Source organism: Bubalus kerabau, chromosome 10 (assembly GCF_029407905.1).
Source record: "Bubalus kerabau isolate K-KA32 ecotype Philippines breed swamp buffalo chromosome 10, PCC_UOA_SB_1v2, whole genome shotgun sequence".
Taxonomy (NCBI): Eukaryota; Metazoa; Chordata; class Mammalia; order Artiodactyla; family Bovidae; genus Bubalus; species Bubalus kerabau.
The window spans coordinates 60,482,988-60,505,645 of record NC_073633.1 but is presented as its reverse complement, the minus strand read 5'-3'; the positions used below and the strand labels follow the sequence as shown (position 1 = coordinate 60,505,645).

At 38.9% G+C, this 22,658-nt stretch overlaps 1 long non-coding RNA gene across 1 annotated transcript in view; it reads right to left on the bottom strand.

Moving 5' to 3' along the window:
* LOC129621446 (uncharacterized) overlaps positions 1-22,250 on the bottom strand; it is an 82,420-nt gene extending 60,170 nt beyond the window's left edge. Inside the window, exons 1-2 of the long non-coding RNA XR_008699363.1 lie at positions 21,803-22,250; positions 17,046-17,233 (exon numbers count right to left, since the gene is read on the bottom strand). This is a non-coding gene — a long non-coding RNA (uncharacterized LOC129621446). The remainder of the gene's footprint in view (positions 1-17,045; positions 17,234-21,802) is intronic.
* Between the last annotated feature and the right edge of the window lie 408 nt (positions 22,251-22,658).

Below are 22,658 nucleotides of genomic sequence, written 5' to 3'. Positions count from 1 at the left end.
TTCTTACATTTATCAGCCACTTTCATCTGAAATGTAGATATCCCTGCAGGAATGCATTTATACAGACAGGGCTTAGGAGTTTAAAAGCCTATTAGTCATTCACCTCTAAATTTTATTTCAATCCCTAATTCACATATTGGCTTTAGGAATAAGAGCTTTCATAGGGTAATATAAAGATCCTCGCTATCTGTAGAACAGAAGAGCATTTGAAGAAATGTAGTAATTAAGGGAGTTAAAACATCAAAATACAAACTCTGACCACTCTGAGATCTTCCCTAGAATTCTAGTTAAAGTCAGCACATAGTAGAATATTGATACAGTTTGGAGGACAAAATTTCTAGTTTCCTAATTTCTACACAGTCTTCTCAGTTTAGACATATTTATCTATTTCTTCTTTTTTTAATTAAAATATAATTGATTTGCAATGCTTGTTAGTTTCAGGTAAACAGCAAAGAGATTCATATGTATATATCCTTTTTCCAATTCTTTCCATTACAGGTTATTACAAGATATTGAATATAATTCACTGTGTTACACAGTAGGTGCTTAACTATTTTATATATATATTAGTGTTAGTCTTAATCAAACTCACAATTCTAAAGCAGTGTATTAACATCCCTTTTTTGCCTGTCACTCATTTCGGGTGGAATAAATACAATCATCCATGGAGATGAGTGACCAAAAATGATAAAGGAATTAACACTTTTTAAAACATGCACTATCGCACTATTTTGTGGGTCACAAAGCAACAGTCAGAATCTTACATGGAACAAATGACTTGTTCAAAATTGGGAAAGGAGTATGACAAGGCTGTATATTGCCACCTTGTTTATTTAACTTATATGCAGAGTACATCATGTAAAATATTTGACTTGATGACTCACAAGCTTGAATCAAGATTGTCAGAAGAAATATCAATAACCTCAGAAATGCAGATGATACCACCCTAATGGCAGAGAGTGAAGAGGAACTAAAAACCTTGATGAGGGTTAAAAAGGAGACCAAAAACGCTGGCTTAAAACTCAACATTCAAAAAACTAAGATCATGGCATCCAGTCACCTCATCTTATAGCAAATAGAAGGGGAAAAAGTAGAAGCAGTGACAGATTTTATTTTCTTGGGCTCCAAAATCACTGCAGATGGTGACTGCAGCTGTGAAATTAAAGACTCTTGGCAAGAAAGCTATGACAAACCTAGACAGTATATTAAAAAGCAAAGACATCGTTTTGCCAACAAATGTCTGTACAGTCAAAGCCATGTTTTTTCTGTAGTTATGTATGTATGTGAGAGTGGGACCATTAAAAAAGCTAGTGTCAAAGAATTGTGGTCCTTTTGAACTGTGGTGCTAATGAAGACTCTTGAGAGTCCCTTGGACTGCAAGGAGATCCAACCAGTCAATCCTAAAGGGAATCAACCCTGAATATTCATTGGAAGGACTGATGCTGAAGCTGAAGCTCCAATTCTTTGGCCACCTGATGCGAAGAACTGACTCCATGGAAAAGACCCTGATGCTGGGAAAGATTGAAGGCAAAAGGAGAAGAGGGCAGCAGAGGACACGATGGTTAGATATAACATCAGTGACTCAGTGAAACTGAACTTAAGCAAATTCTGGGAGATAGTGAAGGACAAGGAAGCCTGGCATGCTGCAGTCCATGGGGTTACCAAAGAGTTGGACATGACTTAGTGACTGAACAACAACAAAATCTGTCAATTTGGCAGTTAGAATCAAGCAGACATACAATTTTTCTAATCTGGACTGACAAAGCCTTCATAATCTGTACTCTGCCTCTTTCCAAACAACCCTATTTCACTTGCCCTCTCTTTTACTCTGTGGCAGTCAAATGGCTTCCCTGTTGCTCCAGTACACTAAGCTTGTTCCACTTCGGGGCTAGGCCTCACACCTGCTGCTTCCTGTGCCTAGAGTGATCTTCTCCTTGACCTTTACCAGTTTGATTTATCTTTCCTTTCATTAAGTTTCTAATCAAAAGTCACCTACTCACATATGTTGACCACCCAATATCCACAGCTCCCACCTGGCCCCTTCACTCTCTAAACTTTGCCCTACTTGATTTTTTCTTCAAGGTGCTTGTGCTGTGCTAAGTCTCAGTTGTGTCTGACTCTTTGTGATCTCATGGACTGTAGCCCGCCAGGCTCCTCTGCCCATGGGGATTCTCCAGGCAAGAATACTGGAGTGGGTTGCCATGCTCTCCTCCAGGGGATCTTCCTAACGCAGGGATCAAACCCAGGTCTTCTACATTGCAGGCAGATTCTTTACTGTCTGAGCCACTAGGGAAGCACTGCCGCTGCTAAGTCGCTTCATTCATGTCCAACTCTGTGCGACCCCACAGACGGCAGCCCAACAGGCTCCCCTGTGTATGGGGTTCTCCAGGCAAGAACACTGGAGTGGGTTGCCATTTCCTTCTCCATTGCATGAAAGTGAAAAGTGAAAGTGAAGGTGCTCAGTTGTGTCTGACTCTTAGCGACCCCATGGACCTCAGCACTACGTCAACTTATTTTTTTGCATTTAGAATCTGTCTCTTCCCAGTTGAATACAAGCTTTGGAAGGGCAAAGTATTCCTTCTGTCTTGTAATCCCTGTGTTCCTAGGACTTTCAATGGTGTCAAGTACAAAATAGATGCTTGAAAAAGGTGTGTTGAGTGAACAAATATATTCTAATTTTCAAACAATAGTATGAAAAAATGATGCCATTTTTATAATGTTACAAAGCACAGACACAATAAGCTATTGTTCAAAGTGGCATTTAAGTGATTTCATCTAGTACTGTCTGGCCATAAGCACAAGCTTCTAGGTTCACTGAAACACCCAGTCTCATTGCAAGCCTGACTCATATTTTCTACATGACAAAGAAAAATGCTAAAAAGTGCTCAAATTGAGACTATTCAGCTAGCTATTATTGCATGAATATCTAGAGCTAAGCATAAGAAAAAGTAGATAGGCATACCCACCTTTTTTCCAAAACCATGAATGCGACAGGGACTTCTACTGTCACTAATGGAAAACTTCAAGAGATTATATAAGTCTCATCCTAACAAGAAAAAAGCTGGGAAATCCACAGAATCATATATTTTCTTAAGCCTACCAAAAGCTAAGATTTCAGAAAAATTGAGTGTGCTGAGTTCCAAAGGAAAGATGGGACACAAGAACTGTTTCACATTTGACTAAACACAAGAGAAAAATGCAACCTGCTTGAAAGAAAAGAAGAAACAGCAAAATAAACAAACCTTTATGGCTGACTGTGGATTACTGTGACAATTTATAATCCCTGGAAGCACAGATAAAAGGAGTACCTTCTATCATCAGTAATGTATTCATTCACAAGCTCTTTTTCATAAGCCTCCACTAGAAGCTTACAATGGCAACCCACTCCAGTACTCTTGCCTGGAAAATCCCATGGACGGAGGAGCCTGGTAGGCTGCAGTCCATGGGGTCGCTAAGAGTCGGACATGACTGAAGTGACTTAGCAGCAGCAGCAGCAGCAGCAGCTTACAAAATAAGACGGGGGTCAGAGCAGGAAGTCCAAATGAGCCACCTTGCTGGAGCACAGACACAGAATATGCCCATTCTCTGAACCATTATGTGAAACACAGCATGCAGCAATGGAACAGGTTTAGGAAATCCTACTGTCCCTAGCAGCCAGGGAGGATAGGAACAAAAGTTGCCTGCTGCTGAGGGTAGAGAGAAATCCTTAATGTGGCCCATACATGCAAAGTGTTCATGAAATTGGAACATGAACACTGAGAAAAACGTCATGGCACCCCAAACCCAAGGTAGTAGCAGCCCACTGTTAGAAGTATTTAATAGCTAGTGTGTACTGAATGCAACGATTGCAACAAAAACTCAAACCCAGTGCAACTACTGACTAGATTCACTCAACTTCCCAGATTTGATTTGACAGAGGAAGAAGTAAGCCCATTTCCAGCCATCAGTTCAGTTCAGTTCAGTCACTCAGTCATGTCCACTCTTTGCAACCCCATTGACTGCAGCATACCAGGCTTCCCTGTTCATCACCAACTCCTGGAGCCTACTCAAACTCATATTCATCGCATCAGTGATGCCATCCAACCATCTCATCCTCTGTTGTCCCCTTCTTCTCCCACCTTCAATCTTTCTCATCATCAGGGTCTTTTCCAAGAAGTCAGTTCTTCACATCAGGTGGGCAAAGTATTGGAGTTTCAGCTTCAGCATCAGTCCTTCCAGTGAATATTCAGGACTGATTTCCTTTAGGATGGAAATCAAGGAGAGGGCATCTTTGTATTTCATGGCTGCAGTCACAATCTGCAGTGATTTTGGAGCCCCCAAATATAAATTATCTTATTGTTGCCATTGCTTCCCCATCTATTTGCCATGAAGTGATGGGATCGGATGCCATGATCTTAGTTTTCTGAATGTTGAGCTTTAAGTCAACTTTTTCACTCTCCTCTTTCCTTTCATCTAGAGGCTCTTTAGTTCTTCTTCACTTTGTGCCATAAGGGTGGTGTCATCTGCACATCTGAGGCTACTAATATTTTTCCCAGCAATCTTGATTCCAGCTTGTGCTTCATCCAGCCCAGCATTTCTCATGATGTACTCTGCATTTAAGTTAAATAAGCAGTGTGACAATATACAGCCTTGAAGTACTCCTTTCCCAGTTTGAAACCAGTCTGTTGTTCCATGTCCAGTTCTAACTGTTGCTTCTTGACCTGCATACAGATTTCTCAGGAGGCAGGTCAGGTGCTCTGGTATTTCTATCTCTTGAAGCATTTTCCACAGTTTGTTGTGATCCACACCGTCAAAGGCTTTGGCATAGTCGATAAAGCAGAAGTAGATGTTTTTCTGGAACTTTCTTCCTTTTTTGATGATCCAATGGCAATTTGATTTCTGGTTTTTCTGCCTTTTCTAAATCCAGCTTGAACATCTGGAAGTTCATGGTTCACATACTGTTGAAGCCTGGTTTGGAGGATTTTGAGCATTAACTGGTTTGCGTGTGAGATGAGTGCAACTGTGCAGTAATTTGAACATTCTTTGGCATTGCCTTTCTTTGGGATTGGAATGAAAATGGACCTTTTCCAGTCCTGTGGCCACTGCTGAGTTTTCCAGATTTGCTGGCATATTGAGTGCAGCACTTTCATAGCTTCATCTTTTCGGATTTGAAATAGCTCAACTGGAATTCCATCACCTCCATCAGTTGTGTCTGACTCTTTGTGACCCCATCGACTATATAGTTCATGGAATTCTCCAAGCCAGAATATTGGAGTGAGTAGCTATTCCCCTCTCCAGGGGATCTTCCCAACCTAGGGATCAAACCCAGGTCTCCTGCAGTGCAGACAGATTTTTTACCAGCTGAGCCACAAGGGAAACCCATTTCCAGGCATAAATATTATTTATTTCAGTTTATACCCTTCTTCTATATAACACTTGGCATTTAATTGAAAGCATGGCATACAAAAAAGTTAAAATAAAAATCACCCATTGTCAAGTGAACAAGCAGTCACTACTGCTAGACCCCGAGATGACCCAGATTTTGGAAGTTTCCCACAATTATTTTAAAATACTGGAGCAGGTTCCCATTTCCTGCTCCAGGTATGGCAACCCGCTCCATGGGATCTTCTGGATCTAGGAATTGAAACTGGGTCTGTTGCATGTCCTGCATTGGCAGGTGGGTTCTTTACCACTGAGCTCCCTGGGAAGCCACTGTCATGAGGGTAAGAGTTAAATTCCCCTGGATTCACGGCAACATAATCAGAAGAATCACACCAGGCTTCTGGTCCTTAGTTTCCTCAAATGTAAAATGACTGAGCCAAACAATCTCCAAGATCTCTTCAAATTCTAAAATTCTACACTTCCAAGCCCATGGGAATCCTTAAATCATGATTTTTCATAAGATTTAGGAGTTCTCTTTCTCTTTGTAAGTCAAATAAAATCTTTACTATTCCTACCATGAGTTAATATACAGTGTAAAGGAGATATCTATAGGAGATAGGCTAAATCTGGTATCTATCTAGGGATGAATGAATGAAAAAATGATACACTATGCAAGCATCTAGTGTTCACATACATTCTTTTTATCACATAGCAAGTGGCTATATTATCTTGTCTTTTATCTTTCACACTCAGAGTTCTATCTCAGTTTATTCTGTGTTATTTTTCTGATGTGAATTTTTATTTTGATCTTCAACAAAGAACCATGGTCATTAACCAATCACCGCCTAGCATACCCCTGAGTCTCCACTAAAGATTTTCATCTGTAAAACTTTGCTTACTTTTATACTTTGAACAAAATATTATTTTCATCATCTGACTTTATTCTTGAACTACAGGTGGAAACATTAATGAAACTGATATACATCACATGATAGATTAACACAAAACATTTGTTGTTCCATCAAGAAGGCTCACTGGGTTTGAAATTATTATAAGCAAGATATTCCAAAGAGGGGTGGTATCAGAATATTTAGTTTTTAAAACTTCACCATTATGACTACCAAAAGACTTTGGACTAGTGTCACTCTGGATTTCCAAATAATTACAGAAAAGGTAACTTTATAAGAAAGGTTAAGTCATTTAATCACACAGATTTTTCTGTAAGATCAACATCAAAATATTTGGAAATAACTGAGTTTTAGCTAAAATGTTTGTATTTTACTCAAATGTCATGTAAGCTCAATTCCACCAGGGAAAACAATTTGATATTAAAACAAGGAGATAAAACTGCCTCTAACTCCAGGATAATTATAAGCACTAGCAACATTTTTGCCCTCAGTCAGTCTCTCCCATCAGGAAGCTCCCATAAGCCTCTTATCCTTCTCCATCAGAGGGCAGACAGACTGAAAACCACAATCATAGAAAACTAACCAATCTGATCACATGGACCACAGCCTTGTCTAACTCAATGAAATTATGAGCCATGCCGTGTAGGGCCACCCAAGAAGGACAACACATGGTGGAGAGTTCTGACAAAATGTGGTCCACTGGAGAAACGAATGGCAAACCACTTCAGCATTCTTGCCTTGATACCCCATGAACAGTATGAAAAGGCAAAAAGATAGGACACTGAAAGATGAACTCCCCAGGTCAGTAGGCACCCAATATGTTGCTGAAGATCAGTGGGGAAATAACTCCAGAAAGAATGAAGAGATGGAGCCAAAGCAAAAACAACACCCAGTTGTGGATGGGACTGGTGATGGAAGAAAGGTCTGATGCTATAAAGAGCAGTATTGCATAGGAACCTGGACTGTTAGTTCCATGAATCAAGGCAAATTGGAAGTGGTCAAATAGGAGATGGCAAGAGTGAACATTGACATTCTAGGAATTAGCGAACTAAAATGGACTGCAATGGGTGAATTTAACTCAGATGACCATTATATCTACTACTGTGGGAAAGAAGAAGAAATGGAGTAGCCACCATAGTCAACAAAAGAGTCCAAAATGCAGTAACTGGATGCAATCTCAAAAACAACAGAATGATCTCTGTTCATTTCCAAGGCAAACCATTCAATATCACAGTAATCCAAGTCTATGCCCTGACCAGTAATGCTGAAGAAGCTGAAGTTGAACAGTTCTATGAAGACCTACAAGACCTTCTAGAACTAACACCCAAAAAAGACGTCCTTTTCATTATAGGGGACTGGAATGCAAAAGTAGGAAGTCAGGAAATACCTGGAGTAACAGGCAAATTTGTCCCTGGAGTACAGATGAAGTAGGGCAAAAGCTAATAGAGCTTTGCCAAGAGAATACACTGGTAACAGCAAACACCCTCTTCCAACAACACAAGAGAAGACTCTACACGTGGACATCACCAGACGGTCAATACCGAAATCAGATTGATTACATCCTTTGCAGCCAAAGATGGAGAAGCTCTATACAGTCAGCAAAAACAAGACCAGGAGCTGACTGTAGCTCAGATCATGAACTCCTTATTGCCAAATTCAGACTTAAATTGAAGAAAGTGGGGAAAACCACTAGAGCATTCAGGTATGACCTAAATCAAATCCCTTACGATTATACAGTGGAAGTGACAAGTAGATTCAAGGGACTAGATCTGACAGAGTGCCTGAAGAACTATGGACAGAGGTTTGTGACACTGTATAAGAGGCAGGGATCAAGACCATCCCCGAGAAAAAGAAATGCAAAAACGCAACATAGTTGTCTGAGGAGGACTTACAAATAGCTGTGAAAAGAAGAAAAGCAAAAGGCAAAAGTGAAAAGAAAAGATATACCTATTTTAATACAGAATTCCAAAGAATAGCAAGGAGAGATAAGAAAGCCTTCCTCAGTGATCAATGCAAAGAAATAGAGGAAAATAATAGAATGGGAAAGTCTAGAGATCTCTTCAAGAAAATTAGAGATATCAAGGAAACATTTCATGCAAAGATGGGCACAATAAAGGATAGAAATGGTATGGACCTAACAGAAGCAAAGATATTAAGAAGAGGTGGCAAGAATACACAAAAGAACTATACAAAAAAGATATGCATGACCTAGATAATCACAAAGGTGTGATCACTCACCTAGAGCCAGACATCCTGGAATGTGAACTCAAGTGGGCCTTAGGAAGCATCGCTATGAACAAAGCTAGTGGAGGTGATGGAATTCCAGTTGAGCTATTTCAAATCCTAAAAGATGAAGCTGTGAAAGTGCTGCACTCAATATGCCAGCAAATCTGGAAACTCAGCAGTGGCCTTAGGACTGGAAAAGGTCAGTTTTCATTTCAATCCCAAAGAAAGGCAATGCCAAAGTGTGCTCAAACTACCGCACAATTGCACTTATCTTACACACTAGCAAAGTAATGCTCAAAATCCTCCAAGCCAGTCTTCAACAGTAAGTGAACCATGAACTTCCAGATGTTCAAGATGGATTTAGAAAAGGCAGAGGAACCAGAGATCAAATTGCCAACATCTGTTGGATCATTGAAAAAGCAAGAGAGTTCTAGAAAAACATCTACTTCTGCTTTATTGACTATGCCAAAGCCTTTGACTGTGTGGATCACAACAAACTGTGGAAAATTCTGAAAGAGATGGGAATACCAGACCACCTGACCTGCCTCTTGAGAAATCTGTATGCAGGTCAGGATGCAACAGTTAGAACTGGACATGGAACAACCGACTGGTCCCAGATTGGGAAAGGAGTACATCAAGGCTGTATATTGTCACCCTGCTTGTTTAACTTAAATGCAGAGTACATCATGAGACATTCCAGGCTGGATGAAGCACAGGCTGGAATCAAGATTGCCAGGAGAAATATCAATAACCTCAGATATGCAGATGGCACCACCCTTATGGCAGAAGCGAAGAAAAACTAAAGAGCCTCTTGATGAAAGTGAAAGAATAGAGTGAAAAAGGTGGCTTAAAGCTCAACATTCAGAAAACTAAGATCATGGCATCCAGTCCCATCACTTCATGGCAAATAGATGGGGAAACAATGGAAACAGTGAGAGACTTTATTTTAGGGGGCTTCAAAATCACTGCAGATTATGACTGCAGCCATGAAATTAAAAGACACTCACTGCTTGGAAGAAAATCCATGACCAACCTAGACAGCATATTATAAACCAGAGACATTACTTTACCAACAAAGGTTCATGTAATCAAACTATGGTTTTTCCAGTAGTCATGTATGGATGTAAGAGTTGGACTACAAAGAAAGCTGAGCACTGAAGAATTGATGCTTTTGAACTGTTATGTTGGTTAAGACTCTTGAGAGTCCCTTGGACTGCAAGGAGATTCAACCAGTCCATCCTAAAGGAAATCAGTCCTGAATATTCATTGGAAGGACTGATACTGAAGCTGAAACTCCAACACTTTGGCCACCTGATGTGAAGAACAGACTCCTTGGGAAAGACCCTGATGCTGGGAAAGATTGAAGGTGGGAGGAGAAGGGGACAACAGAGGATGAGATGATTGTTTGGCATCACTGACTCAATGGACATGAGTTTGAGTAAACCCCGGGAGTTGGTAATGGACTGGGAGGCCCGTCGTGCTGCAGTCCATGGGGTCGCAAAGGGTCGGACACAACTGAGTGACTGAACTGAACTGAAGAACATTCAAAATACAACCAACTAATTTGTACTGTGGAAAAGGGTGTTAAAAAATATTCATTTCAAGATCAAGTAACTTGAAGAGAAATCCAAGATGACAACACAGGAAGATTATTCCTGTGTTTACAAACTCCTGGCTAAAGTCTGTGAGCAGAAGTGATTGTGGAACTCCCCTGCCCCCTGGCTGGGGTTGGAGAACACTAACAGGCTTTCTCTTGTTTCCAACCTGAGGCTAGGACAAGTGCATAGCAAGGCACTCTACCCTTCATTACTGAAGCTTGTAGACATGTACAGTCAAGACATTTTCATACTTCCTTTCTTTTTTAAATAAAGTTTTAATTTTAGAAAAAATTATAATTACAAAATCAATGTGAAGATAGCACACAGTGTTCTTACATACACCATACTCAGTTTCCCCTATTATTAACATACTACAATATATTTGTCACAATTAATGAAACAACATAAGCCAGACAGCATATCTTGCTCCTTCACCTCTCCAACTGCCTTGCTAAAGCCAGCATGTGTGCACAATCCATACAAGGGACATGGCTCCATCATCTCGCTCTGGTGGTCAAGGGAGCTGACGTTCCTGAACTCCACAGGAGTAATAACTGGAAAGACTGTTCTTGCCAAGCCACCACCCCCAGGGCACTGCATAGAGAACAGACTAAAACACAAACTCATTCTTTCTGTGAAAATAGTCTATTTGCTAGAAGCACAGACTTTGAGTTTCCCACACATCTAGAGACTAAGGAAGCACTCTCAGGTAACATATGGAGACATCAATCTCACAAATATCCCAGGTCTCACTGTGGCTCAATGAAATCTCCCAGAAAGGAGCTCACATACTCTTCTAGAGCCTCAATTTTCACAACTGTCTCCTGGAAGACACCTCCAGATTTTGACTTGACACCTGAAGGCCTCACAGAACAGCATGTATTTATATAGCTTAAAAGTTGTTTAAAAGCTGCCGCCTGAGGTTCTGGCCAATCAGCCTGATACTATAGTGAAAATGTTAGTCGCTCAGTCATGTTAGACTCTGCAACCCCATGGACTGTAGCCCACCAGGCTCCTCTAGCCACGGAATTCTCCAGCAAGAATACTGGACTAGGAATAGCTACCTACTTGTAGTCAATGATTACCTACTCTTACCTGGGGAAGATTTCCTTCTCCAGGGGATCTTTTTGATCCAGGGATAGAACCCAGGTCTCCTGCATTGTGGCAGATTCTTTACCAATTGCGCCACCTCCTAGGAATCCTAGGTGCTAAACAAGATTCTTCCAGTTGAATACTGACAGCTCTTGGGATACCCTCAACAAATGGAGCCCATTAAGAATAAATCAGGCAGTATAGACAATCTCAAAGGTCTGGAGACAACCAAGGGTAAGATTAAACAAAGAATTATCATACACAAAGCGACTTCTTCAAGAAAAAGAGGTAGCTGTTTCATCAAATACAGAGAAACAGACACAGAGACTCAAGCAAAATGAGGTAGCAGAGAGTGACTTAAAAAATAATTTGAAATCAAGATCCTCAAGATGCCCACTGAACTAGGAAGAATGGGTGAACAAATGAGAACTTCTACAAAGAGATAGAAAACATGAGAAAGTATCAAACAGAAGTCACAGAGGTGAATACTACTGATAAATAAATCAGTATTACTGATAATAAATGCACGGAGGGGTTCAAGAGCAGACTAAATAAAGCAGAAGAATGGTTAAGCAAGCTTCAAAATAAAGCAGTGGAACTCACCCACACAAAGCAGCAATTGGGGAAAAAAAAAGAATTTAACACATGAAGATAACTTAAGGAACCTCTTGGACAACATCAAGCAGAATAACATTCACATTATAGAGGTCCTAGAAGAAGAAAAGAAAAGAGGACAGAAATCTTATTTGAAGAAATAATGGTTTAAAAAAAAAAAAAGCAAAGGGAAGGGATAGAACAGAAAAGAAAGGAAAAAAGGAAAAGAAAAAATGCCTGAAAATTTACCTAACTTAGGTAAGAAAACAGACATCTAGGTCCACGAAGAACCAAAGTTTCCAAATAAGATGAAACTAAGGATATCCACACCAAGACAAACTATAATTAAAATTTTTAAAGTTAAAGAGAAATTTCCAAAAACAGCAAGAGAAAAACAAATTACTATTTATATGGAAACTCTATAAAGTTATAAGCAGATTTCTCAGCAGAAACTTTGCAAAAGGAAGCAGCATGACATATTTAAAGTGATAAAAGGAAAGAAAAAAACTTCCAACCAAAAATGCTCTATTCAGCAAGGTTATCATTTAGATTTAAAGAAAAGATAAAGAGCTTTTCAAACAAGCAAAAACTAAAGTAATTTATCACTACTACATCAGTCTAACAAGAAATTTTACATGGAAAGCTGAAAAGAAATGGCACAATAACAAGAAAACATAAAGGTAAAAATCTCACTGGAAAAGGTAAATTTATAGCAAACACTGTAGATTAATAAATAGTTAAAAGATATATAAAACTTTTAAGTGTGTAAAATAGCAAAACTGTAAGATGTAGGGGGCAATAAAAATGTATTTTTGGAATGTGTTCAAATTTAAGTTGCTATCAACTTAGATTATTATATACATAGTATGTGAACCACACAGTGATTACAAAGCAAAAACTTGTAATAAATACACAAAAGAAAACAAGAAAGGAATCTAAACACAGAGCTAAAGAAAGGTGTCAAACTACAAGGCAAAGGGGAAAGAAGAAAGGAACAGAAAGGAAAACAAAAATATCAAACAATAACAAAGTGGCAAATATAAATCTACCAATGATTACTTGATTACTTTAAAAGTAAATGGGCTAAATTATACAAATGACAGAGAATAGATAAAAAACAAGACACATCTATAGACTGCCTAGAAAAGATCCACTTCAGAAGTAAGGACACTTAGAGACTGAAATTAAAGACCTGAAAAAAGATACTCCATGCAAATGGAAATGAAAATAAAACTGGTGCAGCTACACATGTCAGAAAAATTAGATTCCTAAACAGAAAGTGTAATAAAAGACAAAGAAGGATGTTATAATAATATAGGGGTCAATTCAGCCACAAGATAAAACATATATAAATACATATGCACACAATAAAGAAATTATAAGTATCTAAAGCAAGTATTAATAGACATAAAAAGGGAGAAATTGACAGCAATACAGTAATGGTAGGTGATTTTTATACTCTACTTACATGTATAAATTTATAAATGTATACTTACATTTATATATATATAAGAACTAAGATTTTATATTTATATATAAATATAAAAACTAAGAACTGGTTCTATAAAATGATAAACAAAACTGACAAGCCTTTAGCTAGACTCACCAAGATAAAACTCAGAAATGAAAGAGAAGTTTCAGGACTTCCCTGGTGGTCCAGTGGCTAAGATTCAATGCTCCTAATGCAAGGGGCTCAGGTTTGATCCCTGGTCAGAGAACTAGATTCCACATGCCTCAACTAAAGATCCTGCATGCTGCAACTGAGACCTGAGACAGCCAAATTAAAACATACTTTTTAAGAAAGAAAAAAGCTCCAACTGATATCACAGAAAGTTCCAACTGATATAAGTATCATAAGACGCTACTTTGAGCAACTACATGCCAACAAATTGGACAACCTAGAAGAAAAGAATACATTCCCAGAAATTAATAAAATCAAACAAGTTGAAAGTGAGAAGAGGTTTAAAGTTTTACAGAAGAAAATTTATTTCAGGCCAATCTCCTCTTAGTTTATGAGACCTATGATAAAATGCAGTAGCATCCAATTTATACCTCATGCAGGACCTTATCAGTATTCTGAATAACTTCATACACACAATGATAGAATATATAAATTAGAAGAAGTTATGTTTTCCAGAGACTATAAATTTTAAGAATATAGTAAGAGTCAAATACCATATTTTTTTGATGGCTTACCAAAAATAAGTATGTAAAATAGCATAATGTAGCTACAATTGTTTTATTTTAAATTGCTTTATTTCTACTTTCACAAAGCTGAATGCTAAGAAAAGAACATCTAAGAGCCAGAGACAATATATTTAGACTCTCGGGGAATCAAAGGAAAGAAAGCCGAAAAAATCATGCCCTGAGAACTTCTTGAGGAAGGGTACTGGAGGGTACTGGCACAGGACAAACCAGAAATGCAGATGAGCAACAGAGGGAGGCAGTGCCCAGTGGCCAAAAGCCAACTTTGGCAGATCCAGAGAACTCGTGAGCAGTTCTATGGTTTTTCTAACCTACACTATGGTTCCAGAGTTAACAGGATTAATATTCTGAAATGATCAGAGAAGTCAGAAGTAATTGTCTCAATCTAGAGTTTCTGACATTGGAAATGAGAGTAATTGATCTATGTCCAGTAATTCAAAACCTATAACAGAAGTTGTATCACATAAATTATACTATATACTCAGTAGAATATACAAACTTTCTTAGTGTAGACCTATATAATGAGAAACACTAAAAATTGTCCCTGATAGTAAAAAAATGAAGTAAAAATTTTGAGACATCTGGAAAATATCTAGACAGGGAAATGAGGGTCAACAGGAATATGTGATCTTTTCCTCTCCTACTGCCTTTTGCTTTGTCATTTTTCCCTCTGTTCTCTTCCATCCTTCCTTTTTCCCCCTTTCTTCTTCTCTTCTCCTATTCTTTTTGTATTTGTTTTTAATCTCTAAATTTTACTAGCTAAAAGTCAACCATCTGTTTTAGATCACTGGCAGATCCTGAATGAAAACTGTCCCCTTGAATCTCCTAAAACCAAATTTTGATGTTTCTTACAGCCCACAGTGACACGTAGCTGACACAACAAACAAAAAATGCTTTCACTTGCAAGTTAATCTTTTTGCTACAGATTTTATAGTCTTAATAAACAAGCTGGTCTGGGGCTTCTTTGGTGGTCAGGTGGTTAAGAGTCCACCTGGCAATTCAGGGGATGCCAGCTCAATCCCTGATCTGGGAATTTCCCACATGCTGCAGGCAACTAAGCCCATGTTCTGCAACTACTAAGCTAATGCTCTAGAATCCAAGAGCCCCAACTACTGGATCTGTATGCTGCGACTACTGAAGCCCATGTGCCTGGAGCCCGTGATCCCCTAAAAGAGAAGTCAACACAATGAGAAGTTGGTGCACCCCAACTATAGAAAAGCCTCAGTGCAGCAAGGAAGACTCCCCACAGCCAATGAGTGAATAAATAAACAAATAGAAAGAAACACACACATCTTTCAAAGAGGTCATGTATCTTCTGGCTTCACCCATCTTCTACATAGCCTCATGTGCGTGTGAAGTCACTTCAGTCATGTTTGACTCTTTGTGACCCAATGGACCATAGCCCACCAGACTCTGCTGCCTATGGGATTCTCCTGGCAAGAATACTGGAGTGGGCTGCCATTTCCTCCATGTGATCTTTCCAACCCATGGATTGAACTGCATCTCTTAAGTCTTCTGCATTGGCAGGCAGGTTCTTTACCTATAGCAACACCTGGCAAGCCCCAGATAGCCTGGTGGCCTGAGTGAAAGTCATTCACTGAGATTTTGCAACAAAGTTAGCTTATATTTACCTTAAGCAACTAAACTAACCCAAAAGATTAATAATAAATAAAGAAATAAAAAGCTTCATGTTCCTCAACTATTATACCTTCTTTTGAGTCATAGTTCTTAGTTTCAGATCCTATCCTGGTTCCTTGAATTCAGATCTAGGAATCACTAATGTCTTATTATGTATCCACATTTCACTTCTCTTAGAGCTTGCTTCGGAGAAGGCAATGGCACCCCACTCCAGTACTCTTGCCTGGAAAATCCCATGGATCGAGGAGCCTGGTAGGCTGCAGTCCATGGGGTCGCGAAGAGTTGGACACGACTGAGCGACTTCACTTTCACTTTTCACTTTCATGCACTGGAGAAGGAAATGGCAACCCACTCCAGTGTTCTTGCCTGGAGAATCCCAGGGACGGGGAAGCCTGGTAGGAGGCCTTCTATGGGGTCGCACAGAGTCGGACACAACTGAAGCGACTTAGCAGCAGCAGCAACAGCAGAGCTTGCTTAAATGCACCAGTCGTGGCATGAGGTTATGATTTCTGAAAGAAATGGCACAGTATTTACCACTTAGAGGAGCCCCCTTTGATCAGTGATATTGTGGCAAGACACAGCTGTTACAAGGAGAGTGTAACTCAGTCCCTGCAGATGTTTCCCGAATAAACTGATGTCTGCTTAGAAAGTAGCTCAGTCCTTTCCTCTTTGGCCTAAAGAGGACATCCTCCACTTCCCTACCGTGAGATTGGTCATCTCTCCCAAACAGTCCAAAGATTTCCACCGTCTGTTGAATATGCATTCAAAGCACACACAGAAACTGATATATTGAGAGACATGGGGTCTTTTTTGGGGCAATTCTGAGGCACTTTAAAATTTCATTGTACCTTGGATCATTCATTCTCACTAAGTGAGGCTACTTCAATCCTCAGGCAGTGAGTGATGGGCCCTTTTTTTGCAAGCTAGTTGTTTCCTGTATCTAAGTTTCTGTTGCTGTTGATCATGTCTTTCTCTGCTACTCCATGACTAAGCTTTTCACTTACCCAATCCAACCCAAATTGAATTTATTACACCATCTTTTTACTTTGAAATAAGGTCCCATTGGTCAAATTCAATTCATATAACTTCAGCAGATACTTCCAATAGGCCAGTAGAAGCTAGTAATTGGTATAAATTAGAAAGCTGTACCACACATTTCAAATTTCAGGGATTAAAATTAGCAGCATGAATCCTGAGTACTCTGTATTTTTCCCTTAATTGTGTCCTTGGCTCTCCCATATATTCTCATTTGGGCCATTAATGTTTTGTCACTTTGCTGCTCACAAAGCACATTTGTCTTGTCCCTTTCTTTTTACAGAACTACCTAGATCTACTCCAAGCAATAAATGTGAAAATGCAAGGATAACAAAAAGGACATCATCATTACTAGTAATAATTTATTAAAAAAAAAGTTCAAACCCACAATTTCTCAAATCTTCCAGCTCTAATGTGTCACCCAACACTCAGAACAAGGCTTTGCACTTCTCACTCTGCTTAATTCAAAGTGGTACAAGACACCTTGTCTCCTGTCTTCTTCCAGTCTCATCGGTAATAACAGAAGTCTGTGCTTTCACATTTGTAGTTCATATCCAGGCCATGGATGGAGGGTGCCTAGGCAAATATGCAGAAATTTGAGAGAAGCACTTTAAGAGTTTATGTTCCTGAAGGACAAAGGAGCATCATGGGGGAAAATTCCATCCTAAGAAATAGAAGCTGAAGCACAAATGTTTGATTGAGTACAATAGACCAGACTGAGAAGAAAGATTCAGGTTATCCTACAGTTTTAACCATGATCTTCCAAGATACAAATAGAATGATGCTATTAAACATGGTTTTAGATCTCAATTCATGATGCTTGCTTGGTAGGAAGATAGTTTTAAAACTAGGGGGTAAATAAACAATTACATGCAAACCCAATTAATTACAATTTTCATAAGTTCTACAAATAGTAGCATAGGGTCATTAATATGTAATTTCCTGCTATAAGATTCATTATTTCCTCAATAAACATTAGCACTTACTTGGGTTCAACACAGGGCTACTCCAGTCCTCAGGCTAAGTGAAATACAAGATGACTTCACATGAGATATCACCATCCTGCCTTCACCAATCTTTTGTAGACTCAGTGATGACACCAATAGGTGGAAACAGCCACAAAAGTCATGCCCTTTGCACTGAGTTATGTGCGGCTTCAGTGCCCTCATTTCAGACACCAGCTCTCTGAACCATGAGTACAGACAACCTTGACAGGCAGATAGAAGCAACTACCTTTAGGCTTTGATAGCAATGCCTTTGAAGGGCATCAGTGTCATGGAAGAATAGTCATCATTAAAGCTAAGAAACCAGGAAGTAACAAGTATGCCTATGGTTAAGAAGTAGTTGTGATGTTTTATTTTCTGAAGATGATCAGAATTTCTTTGAAAGAAAAATCAATCTAATGCTGATGAGGTAAACTCAACCAGGAAGGATATGGTTTTATATTAGTTATAGATAGCTTCATTTTTATGTCCTATCTGGTCTGACATAGAAAACAAGATATATAGAAAATATCCACACATGAATATCAGTAATAGAGATAGTAAAGTAATGTAGTTTTGAGTAAGGGATGATTCTATACATGCCTCCTGCTGATGCAAAAGAGTGAATCTAGTAGAAAACTGAAGCCAGAATGACAGATTTTGGGGCAAAGGATTTCCTGTAAATCACATATCTTCCCTCCAGCCCCATCAGAGAATGCTTATAACTGGTAACAAGCATATTATCTGTTTTCTAAAATCTCTGTGCTTTGAGGAATATGTTGGTGTATATTATAAGAATACATGATATCACTTATATGTGGAATCTTAAAAAAGAAAAAACTCATAGAAGCAGAGACCAGAATGATAGTTACCAGAGGTAGAAGGTGAGAAGCAGGGAATGGGGTAGAGATGGCCAAAATGTACAAACTTAACAACTATAACATAAATAAGTTCCAGGAGTGTAACCTACAGCATGGTGACCATAGTTAACGAGACTGTATTGTATATTTGAAACCTGCTAAGATAATAAATGGAGAAGGAAATGGCAACCCATTCCAGTATTCTTACCTGGAGAAATCCCATGGACAGAGGAGCCTGGCAGGCTACAGCCCTTGGGGTCGCAAAAGTCGGACACAACTTGGCGACTAAACCACCACCAAGAGAATAAATCATAGAAGTTCTCATCATAAGGGGAAAAAAATGTGTAAATATGTGAGCAGAAGGTTGCTAACTAAATTCATTTAATTAAAGCAGAGTGAGAAGTGCAAAGCCTTGTAGGCATTTCACAATGTATACATACATGTATCATATCATCATGTTGTACCTCTTAAATTTATGTTGACATTTATATCTCAGTAAAGCTGGGAAAAAAAGGTTTTTTTTACCTAAAAAGTAGAAACCAAGCAGCCTTAGAACCTCAGGATTCAGAAGCAGATTCATTGAAATTCAGTGTTTCCATACACCAAAATAAACTCAAAATGGATTAAAGATCTAAATATAAGACCAGAAACTATACAACTCCTAGAGGAGAACATAGGCAAAACACTCTCCGACATACATCACAGCAGGATCCTCTATGACCCACCTCCCAGAATATTGGAAATAAAAGCAAAAATAAACAAATGGGACCTAATTAAACTTAAAAGCTTCTGCACAACAAAGGAAACTATAAGCAAGCTGAAAAGACAGCCTTCAGAATGGGAGAAAATAATAGCAAATGAAGCAACTGACAAAGAATTAAACTCAAAAATATACAAGCAACTTCTGCAGCTCAATTTCAGAAAAATAAATGACCCAATCAAAAAATGCGCCAAAGAACTAAATAGACTTTTCTCCAAAGAAGACATACAGATGGCTAACAAACACATGAAAAGATGCTCAACGTCACTCATTATCAGAGAAATGCAAATCAAAACCACAATAAGGTACCATTTCACGCCAGTCAGAATGGCTGCAATCCAAAAGTCTACAAGCAATAAATGCTGGAGAGGGTGTGGAGAAAAGGGAACCCTCTTACACTGTTGGTGGGAATGCAAACTAGTACAGCCACTATGGAGAACAGTGTGGAGATTCCTTAAAAAACTGGAAATAGAACTGCCTTAGGATCCAGCAATCCCACTGCTGGGCATACACACTGAGGAAACCAGAAGGGAAAGAGACACGTGTACCCCAATGTTCATCGCAGCACTGTTTGTAATAGCCAGGACATGGAAGCAACCTAGATGTCCATCAGCAAATGAATGGATAAGAAAGTTGTGGTACATATACACAATGGAGTGTTACTGCTACTGCTAAGTCACTTCAGTCGTGTCCGACTCTGTGTGACCCCATAGACGGCCTCCTACCAGGCTCCCCCATCCCTGGGATTCTCCAGGCAAGAACATTGGAGTGGGTTGCCATTTCCTTCTCCAGTGCATGAAAGTGAAAAGTGAAAGTGAAGTCGCTCAGTCGTGTCCAACTCTTCGGCGACCCCATGGACTGCAGCCCACCAGGCTCCTCCATCCATGGGATTTTCCAGGCAAGAGTACTGGAGTGGGGTGCCATTGCCTTCTCCGAATGGAGTATTACTCAGCCATTAAAAAGAATACACTTGAATTAGTTCTAATGAGGTGGATGAAACTGGAGCCTATTATACAGAGTGAAGTAAGCCAGAAAGAAAAACACCAATACAGTATACTAACGCATATATATGGAATTTAGAAAGATAGTAACGATAACCCTGTATGTGAGACACCAAAAGAGACACAGATGTATAGAACAGTCTTTTGGACTCTGTGGGAGAGGGCGAGGGTAGGATGATTTGGGAGAATGGCATTGAAACATGTATAATATCATAAGTGAAACAAATCGCCAGTCCAGGTTCGATGCATGATACAGGATGCTTAGGGCTGGTACACTGGGATGACCCAGAGGGATGGTTTGGGGAGGGAGGTAGGAGGGGCGTTCAGGATGGGGAACATGTGTACACCCATGGCAGATTCATGTTGAAGTATGGCAAAACCAATACAATATTGTAAAGTAAAAAAAAAAAAAAGAAAGAAAGAAATTCAATGTTTGCCACTGGTTTTTCCTTTACCAAGTCGTCTAGACCAGGCATGTCCAAAATAGGTTGTGTTGCCTGTATTTGACCAAATTAACCTTTATTTTAAAAAAAACGCTTTAAAATTTTCTGCAAAAAAAATCAGTTTAGATATAATACTAATATGAAAACACAAATAGGCAGCAAACAGAAGCAGAGTCAATATTCTTGCCATTCTAAGTATAAGCTCTCTGTCAGCTTTGAGATTAAACCTACAACAGTCCACACGCAACAAGAGTAGGCTCCAAAAACGTGGATTTGTCAAGATTTTACATATAGATCTACATCTATATTCACTACTTTTACCAATAACATTGTCCTAGTATACACTGTAACTTGAGATAATAGCTAATCAATTATACAGTTGTCAGGACCCTGAAAATGTCACCATCTATAATCTAAAGACAAATCTCTACAATGTTACAGTGAGCCATGTAATTCTTTATCCTAGATATGACACATTTCATAAAATATAATCTAAAAAATGAAAAATCTCTTTTGGGATTCTTTATTCCCCAATGCAAGCCCACAAATGGTCATGACTTTGCAGTCAGCACTTATCTACCTGAAGCAGTAAACACACGGCTGAAATTACTCACTGAATACGGGATAGTGACTAAAATGCATTTCAGGCTATGATGCTTTCAGAGAATACATAAATACATCACTGAAATTCTGAAGACACAAGTATTAGAATAAATTACATAAGCATGGGAGGTTTATTATACAGTTGGATGAAAGAACAGATGTTTATAACATCTCCGCATATGATATTTGCTGGATTCTGTTCAATAATGCATCAAGAACTATTTTTTGTGATAAACTAAATGAAAAACTACACACATATGCACACACTCTCAACAGTAAATATATTCTTTAATTTTTAAAAATACAGGGCCTTATGAAAAAACACAAGTAGAACCACTGATAGAATTGTACTTTAACTAGACTCTTTAAATGATAGATTAGATAGGTAATACAAATTCATTCAGTTATTGATCTACTCACTTATTCCAAGGTAATATTATACCCTTTTATTGCATTAGCAAGCAATTGGAGCCAAAAGGTTATAACCTCGCCTACCTCTTCATTCCTGAGGAATGATCCAGTCAACCGCGTTTACTTTGCCATTCCACTTTGTCCTTTCATTTCATTAAAAGGCAGTAGAATTTATAGTAGTTATTAGCATTACTACTGATACAGTAATAACATCTACACTTCGTCTCCACCATGTGGAACAGAATGATTTTCACCATACTGACATCTCAGAACTCTCACAATTAAATATACACAGACACATGTATACACACACACATACATACATGAAATGACCGTGTATGTTATCAAGTCTGACACAAACATGAGCTATTAATAGTTTCTCTATTTATCTTAAACTGTGTTTACTGTGTGTCCCCAAACCCTGAAGCACCCCAAATTTTGTATCTACTCCTTTTCTTCTGAAAGTCTGGGAAACGACTATTTATTCCCAGGAATTAAGTTATTATTAATTTCCCTTGATCAAAAAAGTTATCACAGAAGTAGGTAAGGATACTGCAAGTTCTGCAGTCCTCCTGCAGTCAGGGAACCACGTCACTCACAGCCTGATTAACCACATCAAAGGAGTAACACCCTCCCCACCATACATCTGCCGTCCTGAGATCAATTTCTCCAAGTCTTCCTTCACACTCTTCACCAGAAATGACGGTTGCTTCTTCAACAGGCTTAAGAAAAAAAACTCATATTGCACTCAAATATGAATCTGAACATACTTGGATAAAATAGAGTTAGGAAATAATGAGTATAAATCTGAAACCCACATTTAATAGTGGAAAATATAGGAAACTTGTCATAAGATGCTGTTAACACATCCACTCATCACCTCTGGATGACTACCCAACTGTTGGCACATTATCTAACCACACTACAATGCCTCAGTTCA